The following is a 17452-nucleotide window of genomic DNA, read 5'->3' on the forward strand; positions in this document are numbered from 1 at the left end:
TAGGTACAGTTATTTAAATACCTTAGCTGCCCATCTGTTACCGTCCAATTTCCTCAGGCGTTTCTCATATAATATTTTACTCTGAGCTTCCTGTACTTCGAAAGATGCCCAGCCCATATCTCCCTGTACCGCCTCATTTGTAGTTTTGCTGTGGGCACCTAGTGCTAATCGTCTAACGGATCTCTGATTTGTTTCTAATGTCGACTGTACCTCTGATTTTAGGCACAAAACCGCATTTCCGAAAGTAAGTCTGGGCACCATAATTCCTTTCCAATTACCCCTCAATACCTCATACCTATTGTATCCCCACAATGCCTTATGCTTCATTATCCCGGCATTCCTTCGCCCTTTGGCCTTAAGTGATTGCTCATGCTTTCCAATGTATGCCAATCCTTCGTTTACCCATACCCCCAAATATTTATATTCTCCTACTCTAGGTATTTCAAGGCCTTAAATTTTAAGACCCTGATCAGTTGAGCCGTTGAAAATCATCAGACCCTACTTAACTGCGCTGAAACTGAAGCCTAGAGCGTCCCCTTCGTCTCCGCAATACTTAACTAGAGTTTGCAATTCTTCCAGACTCTCAGCTAGCAGCACAATATCGTCTGCATACATCAAACCGGGGAGGCGCTGCTCTACCACCTTTCCACCTAATCTGTATTACAGGTTAAAACCTAGGTTACTGTCTTGTATCCTCCGTTCCAGGTTTATCATATAAAGCATGAACAGCACTGGTGATAGAGGACAGCCTTGTCTTAATCCTTTGCATACTTTGACATCCTCCGTACTTCTTATCCCTTCCCACGTAATTTCTACTTTGTTATCTCGGTATATTTCCTGTAGGAACTCTATTATCGCATAACCGATACCTTCTTCTTTTAATATGTTCCACAGGAGTTCCCTGCTTACGTTGTCGTACGCCCCGTTTATGTCCAGGAAGGCCAAATACAAAGGTCTATTTTCCACTCTAGATATTTCGATGCATTGGGTAAGCACGAACAGGCAATCATCTAAGTGCCTACCATTTCTAAAGCCGTTCTGAAGTTTTCCGAGTATCTTGTTACTTTCAACCCATGCTTTAACCTTTAATTTCACCGCCTGCATGGCTAACCTGTACATTACAGATCTTATGGTAATCGGCCTGTAGGATTTTATGTGCATCCTTTCTCCTTTCCCTTTATAAATAAAATTCATTTTACTCCGCCGCCAGCTGTCCGGAATTTGCTTATTCGCTATGACTGTTTCCAAAGCTTTTAACAACGTTTCCTTACTTTTTGGACCAAGTTCATTAATCAGCTTGATCGGAATTCCATCTATTCCTGTAGATGTGTTTTTAGGAATATTTTTTTCTGCCTTTTTCCAGTTTAGATTGGTCAGTTCTAAGGTGCTTTGTATTCTGCTACCTTGTGTTGCTTCTTGATTTGCGGAGATTACCTTATCATCGTTCTTAAATGACTCGGCTATAACTGATGTAATGTAGTTCACTGCGTTGTCTCCCGTTAAACAATTTCCCTCGTTATCTTGAATCCGATCTTGCTTTCTTTGATTCTTCTTCCCTAGCCAGCTTATATGGTTCCAGAATTTTCTTGCTCCGCCTCTAGAGGCATCGTGTATATCAGCCATCCAGCGATCGGTGGACTGTCTTATTTTACTTTGGACGAGGGCCTGCACTTGAAGTTTCTTTTGTCGATATGATTCCCATTTTTGATCGATTTCCTCCTGAGAAGCCTGTGCTTTCTTTGCCATTCGGTGTTCCCTTGAAGCAGCCCGTCGTTGTTCAATAGCTTCCCTGATTTCCTTATTCCACCAGCTCCGTGGCTTCCTCTTTCCATTCCAGCGGTTTGCTACTTTAACCTCCTGAATTTTACTCCTTATGACTAGTTCTACCTGTTCATAATCCCAGTCTTCCATGTGGCTTTTCTCTATTGCTTCCTCTATGTCTGCTGCTATCTGCGCTATTTGATCGTCGTTTAATTTTGCGTTTACGTTTTGTCTAAGTTCCATTTCTCTTTGCATCAAGGGCCCCATCTGCAGGCTAATACGTTTGTGATCACTTCCCAGACTACACGCCCCTTCTTCGTCTATTTCCATTTTTGTGACCTTGCTATAAATTTCCTGCGATATTAGACAATAGTCAATGGTCGTCTGCCTGTTGCGGAATTCCCACGTGATTTGGCCTTCACATTTTGTTTCTCTATTTACTATAACTAGATCGTGTCACTCGCAGAAATCTAGCATTAGCTTCCCGTTACAATCCGTGTATCCATCCAGATCGTCGATGTAGCCGTTCATGTCCCCCAGCAGAATAATATTGGCCCCGTTTCCAAACTGGCTTATATCGTCACTGAGACATTCAACAAGATCCCTTTTTCTTGCCTGCATTGATGTCCTGTTCCTAAATAAACTACCCCTAGCCATGTCCTTATGCCGGCAATGGTTCCTGAAACCCAGATATGTTCTTTACAAGATGATTTATTTCTTTGCCAATTTGTTCCATGGTGTATAAACATACCTACCCCTCCACCCTTTCTTTCCGTTCTCGTTCTGTTGCACCCTTCCCAGACGTAGCCTTCTATAAACGGCAGATCTTCTAGATCCCTGAGATGAGTCTCGCAAAGAGCGTACACACCGATTTTGTCATCCTTCAACTGCTGTTCTATCTCTAGCCATTTCGCTCTTTTTCTACCTCCTTGCATGTTTATGTAGCTGATCCTAGTGTTAAATTTCTTTTTTGTACTTTTCTTTCTCGACCTACTCTTTGCCATTTTTGGGGGCTCAGCCTCCATTATTACACTTTCTTCTGCTTCACTTCTAACTACCGTTGTGCACGGAGTCCTCGCGGACCCCCTAAAAAAGCTACAGCCCTGCCTGCCAAGCGCCAGCCGATCTCTGCTCCGACCCTTCTGTTAAAATGAATGCCATCTCGCTGAAAAGCCCTACCAAAACCTGCTTTATGTACCTCCCTGTTTACCTCAACCACTTCGAAACGCTTCTCCAGGCTTAACTTTCTTATGTCCTGATTAACTGTCCCCACGTCATTTTCCATCTTTCCGTTCAATCCTAGCACCTCTGGTACTGTGCATACAACTATCTGCGTCTGCTGTGCTATCTCCCTGATCTCGTCAACTCCCTTAGCTAAACTTTCCACCACTCCTGCAGCGTCACCATTTAGGACATCGTTTAGACCTGCGACTACTATTACCATACTGCGCTCTGCGGAATCCTTCAACAGCCTATTTTCACTCTCTTTTAGTACAGCCCTCATTGTTCTCCCTGGGAAGGCTCCAACCAACACTCTCTTATCACCCTTTACACGTTCCAAGATATCTCGCTTGCACCTGTTCATGTTAGAATCTCCGGCGATAAGCACCTGGGCCTTCTCTCTCCCTCTCCCAACTGTTGGCTCCTGTTTTTGGTTATCTGTGTCCTTATCTCTGGGATTTTCATTCTTCCTTACTTCTTCCTTTTTTTCCGGTGTCTTAGCTGCTCCTAATTAACTCTGACGGTTCGGATCCGCCTGACCTACTTTGCTTATGCCTTCCATGCCAGTGCTGGCCCCAGCCACGTGGCCCGCATTGGAATGTTCGTCCTTGTTGGTTCCAAGGACAAAGTCGGCCCCTTTCTTTTCAATCTGAGTAGCTGTCCAAGCAGTTTCTGATTTTCCGTCCTTAGCAAACGTACTTCATTTTATAAATCCTCCACACGAGACACTAAACTGCCCCTTTCTTGATCAAATCTATCTAGACGTGCATTCAGTACGCAGCAGCGACACAAAAAGTCGCTGCCTTCCGCTTCACGTACAGAATATTATCATCATCATCATTATCATCAGCCTGGCTATACAAGGCGGAGACCTCTCCCATATTTCTCCAATTACCCCGGTCCTGTGCTAGCTGCATCCACTTAACCTCATCCGGCCACCTAACTTTCTGCCGCCCCCTGCTGCGCTTTCCTTACCATAAACATATAACCAGCCGTTTCTGGTGTCGTCTATCTGTGTGCCGTCTTTGTTAATAATAACGCACAGAATAGATGTTGGAAAAATGTTTTCGATTTTTGGGTCTTATTTCGTATAAGCAAACCATATTATCATGACCTAACATAGCAGGTAGTTTGCTTGCGTAAGATTTCAAAATATTTCAAAAGCAGTCGTTTTCCAAACACTCCATTCGTTTAACACTAACGTGTTGAAACTGAGCTATGACGTTTTGTTTTAGCATCCCACTTCTTAGTAATAAATCTACTGCATAACATGCATTAATATCACTCCAGGTTTCAGCAGGTTAGTATAATGGGATTCATTGTGAACTGTTCTGCACATGTGTACTTTATATTATCTGACAAGAGCGCATGTATACGAGAAGCGTGCGCCTGAGACGGAGCTAACAAAGAAGTACTTCGAGAGAGTATTTTTTTGTGACTACATGAATTAATTCATTGATTGTCAGTTTAGCCAGCTAAAGTCTGTTCTTCAATTATTTGCCCAAGATGCCGGATATTTAGCTCGTGATTCGTCTCATATAAATTAAATGCAATCTATAAAACTTTTGTGCTATATAGAGTGGGTGTGAAAAACTAGCAGCGAAAAATATTCTGCCAATGTGGAGATTGCGCTTCCCTTACTTCCTGGAACCGGCTTCGTGGCCGCAATAGAGTCCTGTCAATGAATGCGCGCCACTGTTCAGAAGTTGGGAAGCTGCCAATAGATCAGAATTACAAGAAGACTTCGCCGGTGAACTACTCGTCTTATTTATATGAGAGAAGCAATATGCAACGACGCTGCCGGATGTATGAGGGTAGGAATAATTCATGTTTTTCATCCTTTCCAGACCAAACTCTATGGCTGATGAAAAAAGAAGCAGCCACAGTGATTGCTTTGGACATCCTTGTTACAATTTTAAGACAACAATCTCAACAGTTAAAGCAATATTGTCAAGAAAATGCGAAAATATGTTAAACTAAGTAAACATGCAACGGAATCTTTATTGCAAATAAGTAAATATAAAGATAATGTGAACAGTAGCCTTATGAGAGTCACGTATCAGATATAATTAAAGAGGACTTCTCGAGCGACAGGAAATACACTTTGTCAACCCGTCGTAAAGTCTTGTACTCGAGTGTTCTCGCAGAATACATTTCAACATATAAAAACCAAAATGAATACTATAATGCTTTCCTAGTATCTTGTAGTCTAGGGTATGTTGTTTGGTGCACAAAATGGAATCTCAATGAAAAATGGATCATTTCATGCTGCAACCATTTTTAAAACCACGCAAGCCAATGTTTATATAGCAGGGTAACCAGAGTAATCTTACATACTGTTCGGGGAAGATTGGGCTATCACAGCAGGAAATTGTAATGAAGTTTTATCGTAATTGTAAGTTAAATTGTGAGTATCTTTTTATCGCGAGTCGAAAACGAAAGCATGTTCCGTATAGTTATATTTCGGTGTACCAAATAATACCTTAGTGCGTGCAAAAAACAACGCGCAGAAATGATAAGAATTGCTCTCACGTGAAAAGTATATTTATAGCAAGATATGATACCTATAAGATAACAATGGCTTGTGTAGGCGTTGCTTGTACTTAAATCCCAAGGCATTGTCAGTATAAAATCTTTTCTAACGTGTAATGGGAAATGCATGGAGGTACTTGATTTCAGTATCACAGAAAAACCAAGTTTTTAATATAAACTTACTTAACTTTTGTCGCTGAACATTATTGTCGTTGGTTTTCTCCTCGTCTTATTTTTTTTTTTAGAGATAGTGAATTGAAGCAAAAGCTTTCCGTGAAATTACCGAGCACTATTTTCGCGATATTCAACAGCCAAATGGGAGAATGTGAACGGAAACAATTCCCATTAACCACGTATAAAATGCCGATTGTCTCGGCGTTTTTTTCTTATAATATGGCGGATATATATGATCAATGATATAGAACTCAGCGCTTGCCCTACGGTACACCAGTTTGGTTTTGTTTGTTTGAAAGGTTTTGATGTCCCCAAGCGACCCAGGCTATGATGAAACACAGTGCAGAGCAGCGTACATTTTGATAGCTGCCCGTTATTCTCCTCTCTGTTTGTCCCAAGTAGCCGCGCTGTTTTTTATTTTGATAGCATAGCGTTTATTATTGTGCTTTGCCCTCGAATAGTACGCGACGTCTTGCGTTTCGCCTCCATCAATGAGCGGCCGCTGCGGACGAGATGTGGCCTCCCGTTATAAGGTTCAAAAATCGTGTGCTCTAAACACTGAATCACTGAGGTGGGGCTCTGCACCATTTTAACTTTGTAGGGCAGTTTTGGGGCAATATAACACTTTTGGTCAAAAACAAAAGCATATAAGTGTTCATACTGTCAAGAGGGGGGCCATAGGAACCATAACCTTGTTTATTAAACAATATTAAGGTTAAGCATATCGAAATCTGTAGTAAAATATATCTGAATTGCAAGTGTAACGCTTAGAGATTCGATATTGCTTAATTCGCTCTGATGCCGCCTTGAGTATTCAAGAACTTGTTCATGTCAAATGTGCAAAACAAGCTATTTATAACGCAGCGCTATTTCCTGGAATTAAGAGCACAGAGATAAGCGCTCAGGCTCTATGGTGAAGGAAGGCAGCAAAATAAATAGCCTGGAATTAGAAATTATTTCTTCATCTCTTTTCGAAAGTACCTATGTTTAAAGCTCTTTGTAATCAGCAAAGCTATTAAACAACGGTGTGTATGTGATGGTCGACCCTACCCTCGTATGCCCCAGGCGGCGAATATTTTCCAGTGCTCCCTACCGCGGCCTGAAGCCACCCTTCCCTTGACGATTTTTCACGTGGCATGCAGGAGAGAATGAAGGCACCAGAACCGGCATCTCAACTTCCCTCCTTGCTGCTGCAAAGAGTCAGCTAGTCCTGTATTCTGATATATTTTATGTTAATTTACACGCTCTACTCATCTGTAAGTAAAACTATCTAAAACACTTCCGCAAAATATTTCGAGATGTCATAAATATAGAGTGACACTGAACAGCAGTAAAAATTCAATAAAAACATTGGTCAAGTGCAGCTTCGCCACGCAAATTTTTTCTGGTACATCGAAGTATAGCTTGTCATATGTAAGGCAAGGCCACAAGCTCTCACCTGCTTAGGAGGCCTATAAACCGGTTAGTAATAATTTTGAACATGATGCTCCACTAAGTTAGTTTTGTTTTGAGTAATGAATAACTGATACGCTCATTACAAAAAGACACTTACCACATTTGTACAAAAATACGCTCATAACTATGCAATTCAGACAACCAATTCATTCCAAGCAAATTATTAACTAGTTAACAGCAGTTAGAACTACAAAAAATGCAATGAAGAGGAATTTATAGCGGTTTATTAGCTACCCACTATCCCACAATGGATTTATTTTCCTAATACCTTGTTTCGTTCAGGTCAAATCACCTCTACATTTTTATTGTTTCAGATGATTCTTGCCTACGTGGCAAGAATTCATCCAGTGTATCGACTTTCTAAAAACATGGGCTCTCCCAGCACGCTTTCTGTATGGCAAGCGAATTTTCAGTTACCATCAATGATGTCCACTAACTGAAGAACCATGCTTCTCGTTTGATAACTGGGGATTTATAAACTTACAAAACGTGCGTGACATTGATCTGGCGGAACATGCTGACGAAAATATTGGTTCCACGTTAACGCGAGAATGTTAGTAGCCCTTTGTCGCAAATATATTCTATCTTGCAGTTGCCGGCAGCGGCGACAGTGCGAGGCCTGATAGCTTCGAAACATCACATGCATTCCTTTGGCAGGAGGCAGTTATTGCGAAGGTAGCAAGGCTTGGAAGTGACTGTACGCACAGTTATGTATTGTCACGAGACCGGATGACATGATCATGTTTAAAGGAGCCGCCATTTCAGGCATCTTCTTCATATCGAAGGGCTAGATGTGAGTAAACGCGCTAGGATTTTTGAACCCCTCGCCCTCCTCCCCCCTCTCATCTCTGATTGGAGCCTCGGAGCCTTTAAGAATACTGAACATGCCTCAGGCAGGTTGCAATTGGCAGGTAAAATGGCTAGAAATGGATTATTCGGAGGCCTCGTACAGTGATATTGCCAAAGTACAATAAACGATTCTTAAACGAGCATTAAAGTGCACGTCATTTCATTACATAGGTGATAACAAGTTTATAGAGGATTCTGCATAAATCTTGAGTACTTTCTGATGGCTAATCTGCAACAGGTGTTCAAGGCTGTACTGAAAGCCTAAATAATGTTCTGATTTCATCGTTAAATCCATCATTTGTTTTCAATTTTTAGTTTGTTCAGGCGGGTAGTTTTCTCCAGCTACGGCAGTGTTGAGCGAAATGTTTATTTTTTGAGCTCACAGTTTAATATTGAAATTAAAAAGTCATTACACTTTTTTCCTAGCCCCCTGATTTCAGAGGTAATAAATTTTCCCTTGTTCAAGTGTAGCTGCAAAAGTTAGGCTAACCTCAACAGAATGTCACCGAGCCCTCATATCAAGGTCAGTATATTCTCCGGTTTCCAATATTACGTTAAATTTAGACTTGACACAGCGATGGCAAAGAAGCAGTTACGTGGTTATTCAGGTTTTACTGTAGAGCGTAAGAAGCGAGGTGAATAAAAAAGTGGTGGTGCTTACCGACAAGTACCAGATAGATTAAACGACGTGTGTTCAGGTTGTGCGCTGCAGTTGAATTAATGCAGGGAAAGGAGTGCCAGCCGTTTTAAAGGCTGCTTATCAGAGGTGGGAGAAACTGGTTTGTCGCAGAATATAAGTTGATTTTGTAGAAAACCCACTGCCGCTAGGCAGGAGAGGGCAAAAAATGTATTTTGACTCTGCTGCGCCATTTATGGCTAACTGAAAACCTTCCACGCTGCAAAAAGGAGAAGGAACAGTTGACGCACTTTCTCTTCTCGTGGCGCTCCAAAATTATTTATTCTGTTCTTTGTTTACACATGCTGCACTCTTGCTCAAGGCTGTAGCATGTATGGGGCTTATACATAAGAATGCAAGTACACAAATAAAAGCAGTATCATATCAATTTAGGTGTTCTTTAAATGATGATAATTAGTTATATATAAGTTAGTGCTCATTGAAGATTTTCCTGATGGTTATGGCTTGTGGAAATTATAGTTACCTAAATAATGATTAAATTGAGCCGCCTTAATGTACGGTGATGGGCGTTGTTTTGTTTATTAGTCGAACAAGACAATGAAGTAATAGATGTTAAATTGCAATCCCCTGCTATTAACATGAAAAGAAAAAAACGTATAACCATCTCCAAAAACATCACTTTATTTCGCTTACTGAAGGAAAGCCAAGTTGGCGAAATAACTCACTAGCAGAAGCAGGTAAATAATTTTTCAAGTAATTATTTTTCATTTTATTTTGTATTTTAGGTGTTAACTGTTTTAAAGAGAAACGCTCAATTCTCTCCTGAGTGGCATAAGGTGTGAGTGTGGGTAGAAAGCTTGAGCCGGAAGTGATCAGAAAAATATCAAGCGAATTCTTATAAACATTATGATGCAAAAATGTTTTGGGCACCGTTAGGTTTTGCATTATACCACTACGCTTCTTATTTAGCGTTAATCGACTAGTCACGTTAGACGCTAGTTTTCGATAGGAGTAAAAGCCGGTGACATACGCACCTCCAATTGTATGTCGTAATTTAATATAAACAAGCTTCCTTTTGCGGAAGACACACTTTGACACACTCTCTGGGAATGTTTCAATACTAGGCCCTCATAACAAACAGTGCTTTCGCCTGTCCTAATCGGTTGAAGCGGATTTAAATACTGACTATTACTCACGTTAGCGCTGGATAGAAGTGGCGGGGGCCGTACTGTTGGAGAAGCAGCTGGCAGGATCTAACGACTAAGAAAAATAATTGGAGGGTTCTAGCTGTGAATCTTTTGTTGTGTTTTTTGGTGAGATAAATAATTGTTTACCTAGTGATCGAGGTACTTATAATGCACGAATCACGAAAAATAATGTTGTTAGGGCTGCGAGTAACACAAAATATTTCTTGTGCGTGCTTCTTATGAATACTGAGCTTTCAAAATTATTTGTCGTTTGACACTGGTTCCTTTATGCTATTCACATTTGCATAAAGTTAATATACTGAATCTAGAGCGAGATGTATGCATCTAGAACATTCATTAGAGTGATGGACGTCCGCATTATCTACGCCATGATCAAATGACTCAATGCTAAGACCGGCCTATGAACGAAGTTTCAACCCGCGAACGTAGATCGTGATATGATAGTGGTGTGCATTATAGTTGTCTGTTGCTGTAAAAATGGGCAATATTGTCGGGTCTGAAGTATTTCTGGTGGTACGTTACGTAGCGTACCTACTGCTACCTCATAATGACATAATAGGCTTTTGTGTTGTTATCAGAAGAGCAGCTACCACAGCAACTGCATTTTTCGCGTTCATTTCATTCATAACGCGTATACCGAGTGCCTGAAAACACGCAGCAAATTGCTTTGGCGCAAGAAGACGAACACAATATAAAAAACGGTTACGAATTCCACAGCAATGGCTGCCTAGCTTATTCTGGATGGCCTGCACTGCATACAAAAAAGCTCAAACGGTGCTCGCGTGTGTATTTATTGATCACTTTATTTGTCTTGTGTTCGCGCTTAAATAACGGCTAAAAATGCTGCGAGAAGAGCAGCGTGTTCTGGTTTGGGACAGTGGTGATCTCGTGGCGGTGAAATACTTCTTCAGCTGTTCCTTATTCCTCTGAGGAAATCTGTGAACGAAATGTTCAATTCGCTTAGTGTTATGCGCCTCCGGGAGGTGTTCGTTCGCACGCATAGCAGTCCATTGTTCACGCATAGCTCTCGCTCAGCAACGTAAAACCTACAAGGAAATTTGCAAATGTACAATGCGGCACGTTTAGTCACAGTTCAGGCGATATACTTTTAGAGTTCACAGCACACGAAGATTTCATCGCAATGCAAGATAACGCAACCGGCGGTTTGTAACAAATAGCCTCTACTGCAAGCGCATTGACATTGCTAATGTAGGCTGAAGCGACACACGAAAACGGAAATTTCAAACCGAGACTTAAAAGGCGTCTTTTCTTAAAGAAAGTTGGCACATGTCCTACATCAACTTCTTATGTCCCAAAGAGTGCCTAAACGATCACAAAGTATGCCTTTATACTTGAGAAAATCCTTGAATATTTGTAAATTTATGTATCTATCACACGTTTCAAAACTACAGTTGAAACTTTGCTATTTTTTTTTTACTCACCAAAAACAAGCAAGAACAAAGGTAGCCAGAGTGATAAGTTTCATGACACCGGTCACGAGTGCGGCATATATAATGGGTACCTTTTTTTCTATTCAGTTTTACCTCTTGCTTACTGAGAAACTCAATGTTCCTACTAATTTGGTCATAGATAATAATGGCGCCTTAAAGCACCCAGTTATCTGCATTAAATTTAATATAATGATGAATATTATGATCACTGTCATATATAAGGAGCATGAAAACAATATGCCCCAGTACGGACCTATGGTAAACACAGGAAAGGAGCTGATGTCGGTCTGATAAACTATATTATCCAAGCCAAAATTTTCAATGATTAAATACCCCTATTTTGGATGCAGCTTGCTGTGCAAAAATTTATAAAAGGTTTTAGAAAAACTGTAGCCTTTTTTTTTCAAGCTTGCCATAAGGCATATTATAAAATCTCGTGCCAATTATTTTCCGTAAGGAACCAGAGAAGGCTCCTGCTCTTATCGTTGTCGGTGAGTCATTCGGGGAAGTCGTCTTCCCTTGTTGCGCTTAGTCCCTCTTACTGCAGAATCTGTGTCCCTGATGCCAGTGTCCCTGCACAAGTCCACAGCAGATGGCGAACATCCACTTCTGTAGCTGGTATGGAACACTTCGTGCAAGTAGTGGGTCCGATGTTTTCTTGACATTCCCATTGGCGTGTTATTGACGGGGTGAGGGCCGCCCCAGTTCTTATCCTTCTAACGGAAGCCTCTTCCAATTTCGTCAAGTTATGAGGGAGGGAGAAAGTATACGAAGAAATCAGGGCAAGTGTACTTTTCCTTGCAGAGGATGCTAAGATTGGAACAGCGGAGCTGTCATCAAAACGGAGCCTGGGGGGGGGGGGGGGGGGGGGGGGGGGGGGGGGGGGGGGGGGGGGGGGGGGGAGATTAGTGTTTGGAACTTCGTATGTGTGGTGGTCAATCTTTCTCTGCTCAGAGTTCTCAGCATCGTCTTGTGTCTAATGTATCTGGATGCGTATCTTTTTTTTTTTTATTGAGTGCTTGGATTTCCTGGGTTACACATAGTGTCTTTGTTACTTTGTTCAGTTGTTTTACGGCGGCTAAGTAGTCTGCATAGATGTGGGCTTCGATTATGAAATCTATTTTATATATAGCCTCCATAGCCTCGCGAATTGCATAAAGTTCGATCATAAGCAGGTCTGGGAATTTTGAAACATATCCATATTCACATATTCACTGTGTGATGGGCTAGTAGCTGCGGATCTGCCGCCATTTTCTATAATTGTTGCGTCCGCATATGCAATACAGGTACCTGGAAGTACATGACCCAGAGGTCGAGATGCCAGCTTTTGTTTAAGACGATGTCGAGTAGACATGTATTCGCGTGGAAGGGGGTCAGCCATTGGTGGTGCTTGTACTGACAATCCGTTATAAAAGGATGCTATGGGCATAACGTACTTCCGCATCATATTCCTTGTTTCTTCTCTTTGTTCAATTAAGTTTGTCAACGTATTCAGCTGTGCAAATTCTTGGAGAATAGGGATAGGGATAAGGTTTGGTAAGGCCGTGATAGTGCGCATTGCGTTTCTATTTATTGTTTCCAATTGCTCTCACTGCCGTCCCGTGAGTCTTTGGAATAGCTATATAGTATCCTGATATAGTATCCTCGGCTGTAATACCGATTGTACAAGACGCCTTGCCATGTAAGCTCGAGCTCCTCCTCCACTAGACGAAATGAGCTTTATCTAGTTTAAGGAAGTCGAAACTACTTTTTTCGCCTTATGGAGTCGTTGGGTTTCTTTGCCGGAATTTGGAATTTCGAGGCGAAGAACTCCTAACTCTTCCACCTCTTTCAATGCCTGATTTCCAATCTTTAGGGTGACTCTTTGCGTTGCCAATTTTTTTCTTCCATTCTTGATTGCAACATGAATGTAGGTGGATGTTTGATATGAGAATTCCAGACGTGCATCTTGGACGTACTCATCTATGGTATTTAGAGCCTCTTGCAGATACTGATTCTGTCTCTCAAGTTCTTTTTGAGCAGACCAAATCGTGACATAGTATGCGTATATCATGAACTGCACTTCTGGTATTTCAAGTAATTTCCACGCCAATGCATCAGTGCGATATTAAATAGCAAAGGTGCTGACACTGATCCTTGTGGCACTCCTCTGTTCGAGGTGCAATTGCCAATGTGTTTTCCGGTTATCCGGATAGAAAACTTCTTGTCCCCATACATTCCTTGTTGCTAAGAATTTTTGCATGTAACAAGTTATCGTATGCCTTCGCCACGTACGTCGCCACTACAATGCGCACAAGGTGGTACTAAGGCGAGCCAGTCCATTTTCTGGGCTGAGGTTTGTTCGGAACCCAATTTGTTGAGCATGGTATCGTTGAATACTTTCAACCACCATGACAGGTGCGTCGCTATCATCTTTTCATAAATCTTGCTAGTTGTGAGTGTTAGCGAGATAGGCCGCAAAGATTCTAGGGTTGTGGGAGGTTTGCCAGCCTTTGGTATTGGGACCACCACCTAGTGTTTCCAGCCGAGTGGAATCTCTTTTCCTTGCCATACCTCATTTACCACTGCTAATAAGGTGTCAACTGCAGTTCCTTCTAAATTCTTGAAGATTTCATAAGGAACATAGTCATGTCCAGGTGCAGTTTTACCATTTTTTTTCTATAGCAGCCAATACCTCCAATTTGGTAAATGGTGATGGTATTCCTGTTTTATCAACCGCATCCACTGTCGGTGAAGGCGCCGGTTACTATGCACGGTTCGGGAAGAGAAGGGCAGACGCCTGATCTGCAAACTCCTTTGGTGTGAGCGGTAAAGCAAGTTTAATACTTTGCGCATACTATTTGACCTGCCGCCCCTTTTCCATGGCACGGAAAGTCCTCCAGAGCGCCTAGTTGGTTGTTCCGGAGCCCAAACGACTGCACCAGTTATCCCATCTTCTATAAGCCAACTGTGTTTCATATCAGCGTGCCTGTGTCGTCACTCGGTTTACCTCAATGTTTCTTTGCACGTCTTCAGGATGCTTACCAGCCTGTATCTCGGCCCGTTTTTGGTGTGCCCAAAGTTTTAGTAGGTGAACGAAGGAAGTTGGCTGATCTTCGTTCACTGTAGTTGTAATTGTGTGATCCTTGAGTACAGTTTGAAGGCTGGTAACAAGAGTATTCGGGCTAACTGAAGGAATGGGACTATCCTGGCTACACCATCCACGTGTTACAGAAAATTTCTTTCGCATTTTCTTCATATGTCCCAATGTAAGAGCAATACTAATGGGTGCATCGACCCTACCCTACCCATCTAATTCCGCCTGCCGATATGGTGCATCAGGGCCCTTCCACCACGTCAAGACTCGTAAGTGTGTTTCCATCTGTATGTATATTTTTCCTTTATTATGTTTGCAAGGTCATGAATAGCGTAATATGTGATAGAGTATCGAGTAGATAGTTGGATGTCCGCACGCGAAACCATGTTTAATTTTGGGGGGAAATTGCAATCATCGAGGCATTCGGTCTAATATTTATGAACGTTGTGCTTGAGAATATTTACAGAGTTTAAATTAGAGAATTAGGCCTTTACTGAACAAGAGCTGCATTACATGTTTGGGCTGAATGTTATATTGCGCCAGTTTCCCCACCTTTCGGTTCAAATTGCTTATCATTCGATGTTTCGTATTTGTGAGATATTTCGCACAATTTTCTACAAAACATTTCATTCAAAAGACTTCCAACACAGTCTGGTAAAGATGTTTAGTGAGATGCTGAAAACACCTGCCTGAGGAACTGAAGAAATGGATGGGCAACGAGGTATCCGACAGCCTCGCTCGTGAATGACTGTGAGGGGCATCCATCATGATGTGTCCCACAAAAATATAAGAGATTTTGAGCAGCGCGGCTCAGGCATTTCAGTGGTGTCCATTCATCAAGCCATGGGAGACCAATAGACTATTCTGATCTCAACTCAATTTACTACTCATGTGGCCCGAGGAGAGATTGAAAACATTATCACATGTGCTTCCGAAGTAACACGTGTGAAGATGAGTTTTTCCACTGCCCTAAAGAGGCAGCGAGCACTACATGCCTTTCCTGAAGACATTGTTTGCTCAGAAGGAGAGCCGTGGTATAGTAACGAGGCTTCTTCTCTTGCTCTAAAGTTCCTTCGAGACCCAGATCAAGGCTCAAAACGATGTAGAAGCAGTTACGTGTTGTGGATGAGTGCGCACATGGCAACGCATAATCCGCCAGGTCATCGATATGTGCCTCATTTGCGAACTGTAATATCTAATTTTTGCTAATGCGAAATTATTGGCAGCAAATATAAAGCATCAAGACATTCAAGGCTCTAGACCTGCCAACAGCAAAAGTAACTAAAAACCACCAGCGCTGACCAACATTTCAAGCGGCGTTTGGAAGGTACAAGTCTAAGCTAATATTACATTTTTAGGCATAAAAATGATATCAAACAGAAAGGAAATGGAAACAAAATCAATAACACTGGAAGGACATAACCTGTAGAATATTATCCATTGTTACCCAGAAAGCATCAAATGAAACATTGAAGAAACAAAAACTAAAAAAAAAATCGCCAGTGGTAGATAATTAAGTTTCTTCTTTGTTTTTGTTTTTCTATTATAAATATTATTTTGCTCACAGCGCCATTCTTTTACTTTCAAAGGGCTATTTGCATGCTATATATATGTGGGCCTGGCAGAGGCATTTTCTTCATATCATTTACTATGGCCTCGCCATGAAAATCAGTTCAGATCAGAGTCCTCAATGCTAGTCCGACCAGAAGTCGCAACAACCCAAAATTCAAGCAAGCTAGCCATATTTACGTACAACATTGTTATTTATAAAACACTCGAAAATGTATGTCAAATTAGAATGTAGGAATTTGTACATTTTCATCAGAGGCACAGCTTCAGTGTTTTCACTATATAGCTGGAATCTGCGTACACTGAATTCGAAGGCAGCGCTGCGTACAGTATTAATTGATAGACATCGGCTATATCTGTACTGCGACGCTGTATATGTTGTTATCGAGAACAGGTACAATATAAGAATTGATGGCTTTATGTAGCGTAAAGCTACACTACGCGGGTCAGAGCCTAGCTTCGCGTGAGTGTGTGCGGAAATTTAGACCACCTAGGGTTGTTAAGTGCACTGACATCAAACACAAGACAGGCGCTTTAATTTGGTCCCCGCTGAAAAGCAGCAGCCGCGGCTAGTGTCGAAAACATGTCGTTGGTTTCACTTATAGAGCCGGAACTGAACCACCGGGGCAGGGAGAGAGAACTTTCATGGGTCGCACAAATCGCCTGATGCCATATTAAATTCGAGCCTCGTGACAGCCGTTCCTAGAACCAGTTTCATCGTATAGAGCACATCCGAGATTAGCAGAATTTGTAATCTCGGACGCGTCTCGAGGGTTTTGAAGGGATGCCGTAGTGACGACGAAGTTTTGTTTACTGCACCAGATACAAACGCTTCTGCCAGAGACAAACGCGTAATTTTTATCTCACAACACCGGGAACGTCGGCACTTTGCACTAAGAAAATTTCCACAGAATTTGCTTCCAAACATCCCGCATTAAATTGGGAGCAAAGAAAAAGCAAACCAAGTGAACTCGAATAATTGCTTTGCGTGTTCAAAAAAATTACAATACTATGCTAAGTCTGCTTAAAACCGCAAACGGCAATAGCCACTGTTTTCCCCAACGACATCGTCATTTTCATCCTTACTCCCATCATCACCATCACTATCGCTAATATTATAATTATCGCTATCTGCATTGTTATTTTCGTCAATATCTAACGCTAGAAATGAAGAAATATAATCTCTTTCTCACAAGCCAGGCATGGAGTATTGGCTAGCGTGCTCGACTGGGAATCGGAAGGATAGCGGTTCATTTCCCTCGAGAGGCAGAATTTGCGGTTGACACTTTTGGCGTACACTTCCCGGCTAACAGGCACGAACAGAAGTGGGCTAGCCGCCTCCTTGAAGCGTTTGGAGAAGAGGCCTTTGTCGGAGCAACTGCTGCTGGGCGCTTGACAGGACAAGGGGAAGAGTGTCCAGGCAGTGCGTGCTCTTTGGCGTTTTTTGTGCTCCAGCGGGCTTGGTTCGCGCTTGTGAGGCAAGCTACTGTGTCTGTATATATATTTCATATGCCTTCTC

At 41.9% G+C, this 17452-nt stretch overlaps 1 protein-coding gene across 1 annotated transcript in view; it reads right to left on the minus strand.

Moving 5' to 3' along the window:
- Positions 1 to 8700, minus strand: part of LOC146176190 (cytochrome P450 3A14-like) — a 30904-nt gene extending 22204 nt beyond the window's left edge. The window contains exon 1 of the mRNA XM_084580931.1: positions 8654 to 8700. The gene's annotated coding sequence lies outside the window, so the exon portion shown is untranslated. The remainder of the gene's footprint in view (positions 1 to 8653) is intronic.
- Between the last annotated feature and the right edge of the window lie 8752 nt (positions 8701 to 17452).

The sequence above is a fragment of the Amblyomma maculatum genome, chromosome 10, assembly GCF_055883805.1.
Source record: "Amblyomma maculatum isolate TAMU_Amacu chromosome 10, ASM5588380v1, whole genome shotgun sequence".
In the NCBI taxonomy this organism is placed as follows: domain Eukaryota; kingdom Metazoa; phylum Arthropoda; class Arachnida; order Ixodida; family Ixodidae; genus Amblyomma; species Amblyomma maculatum.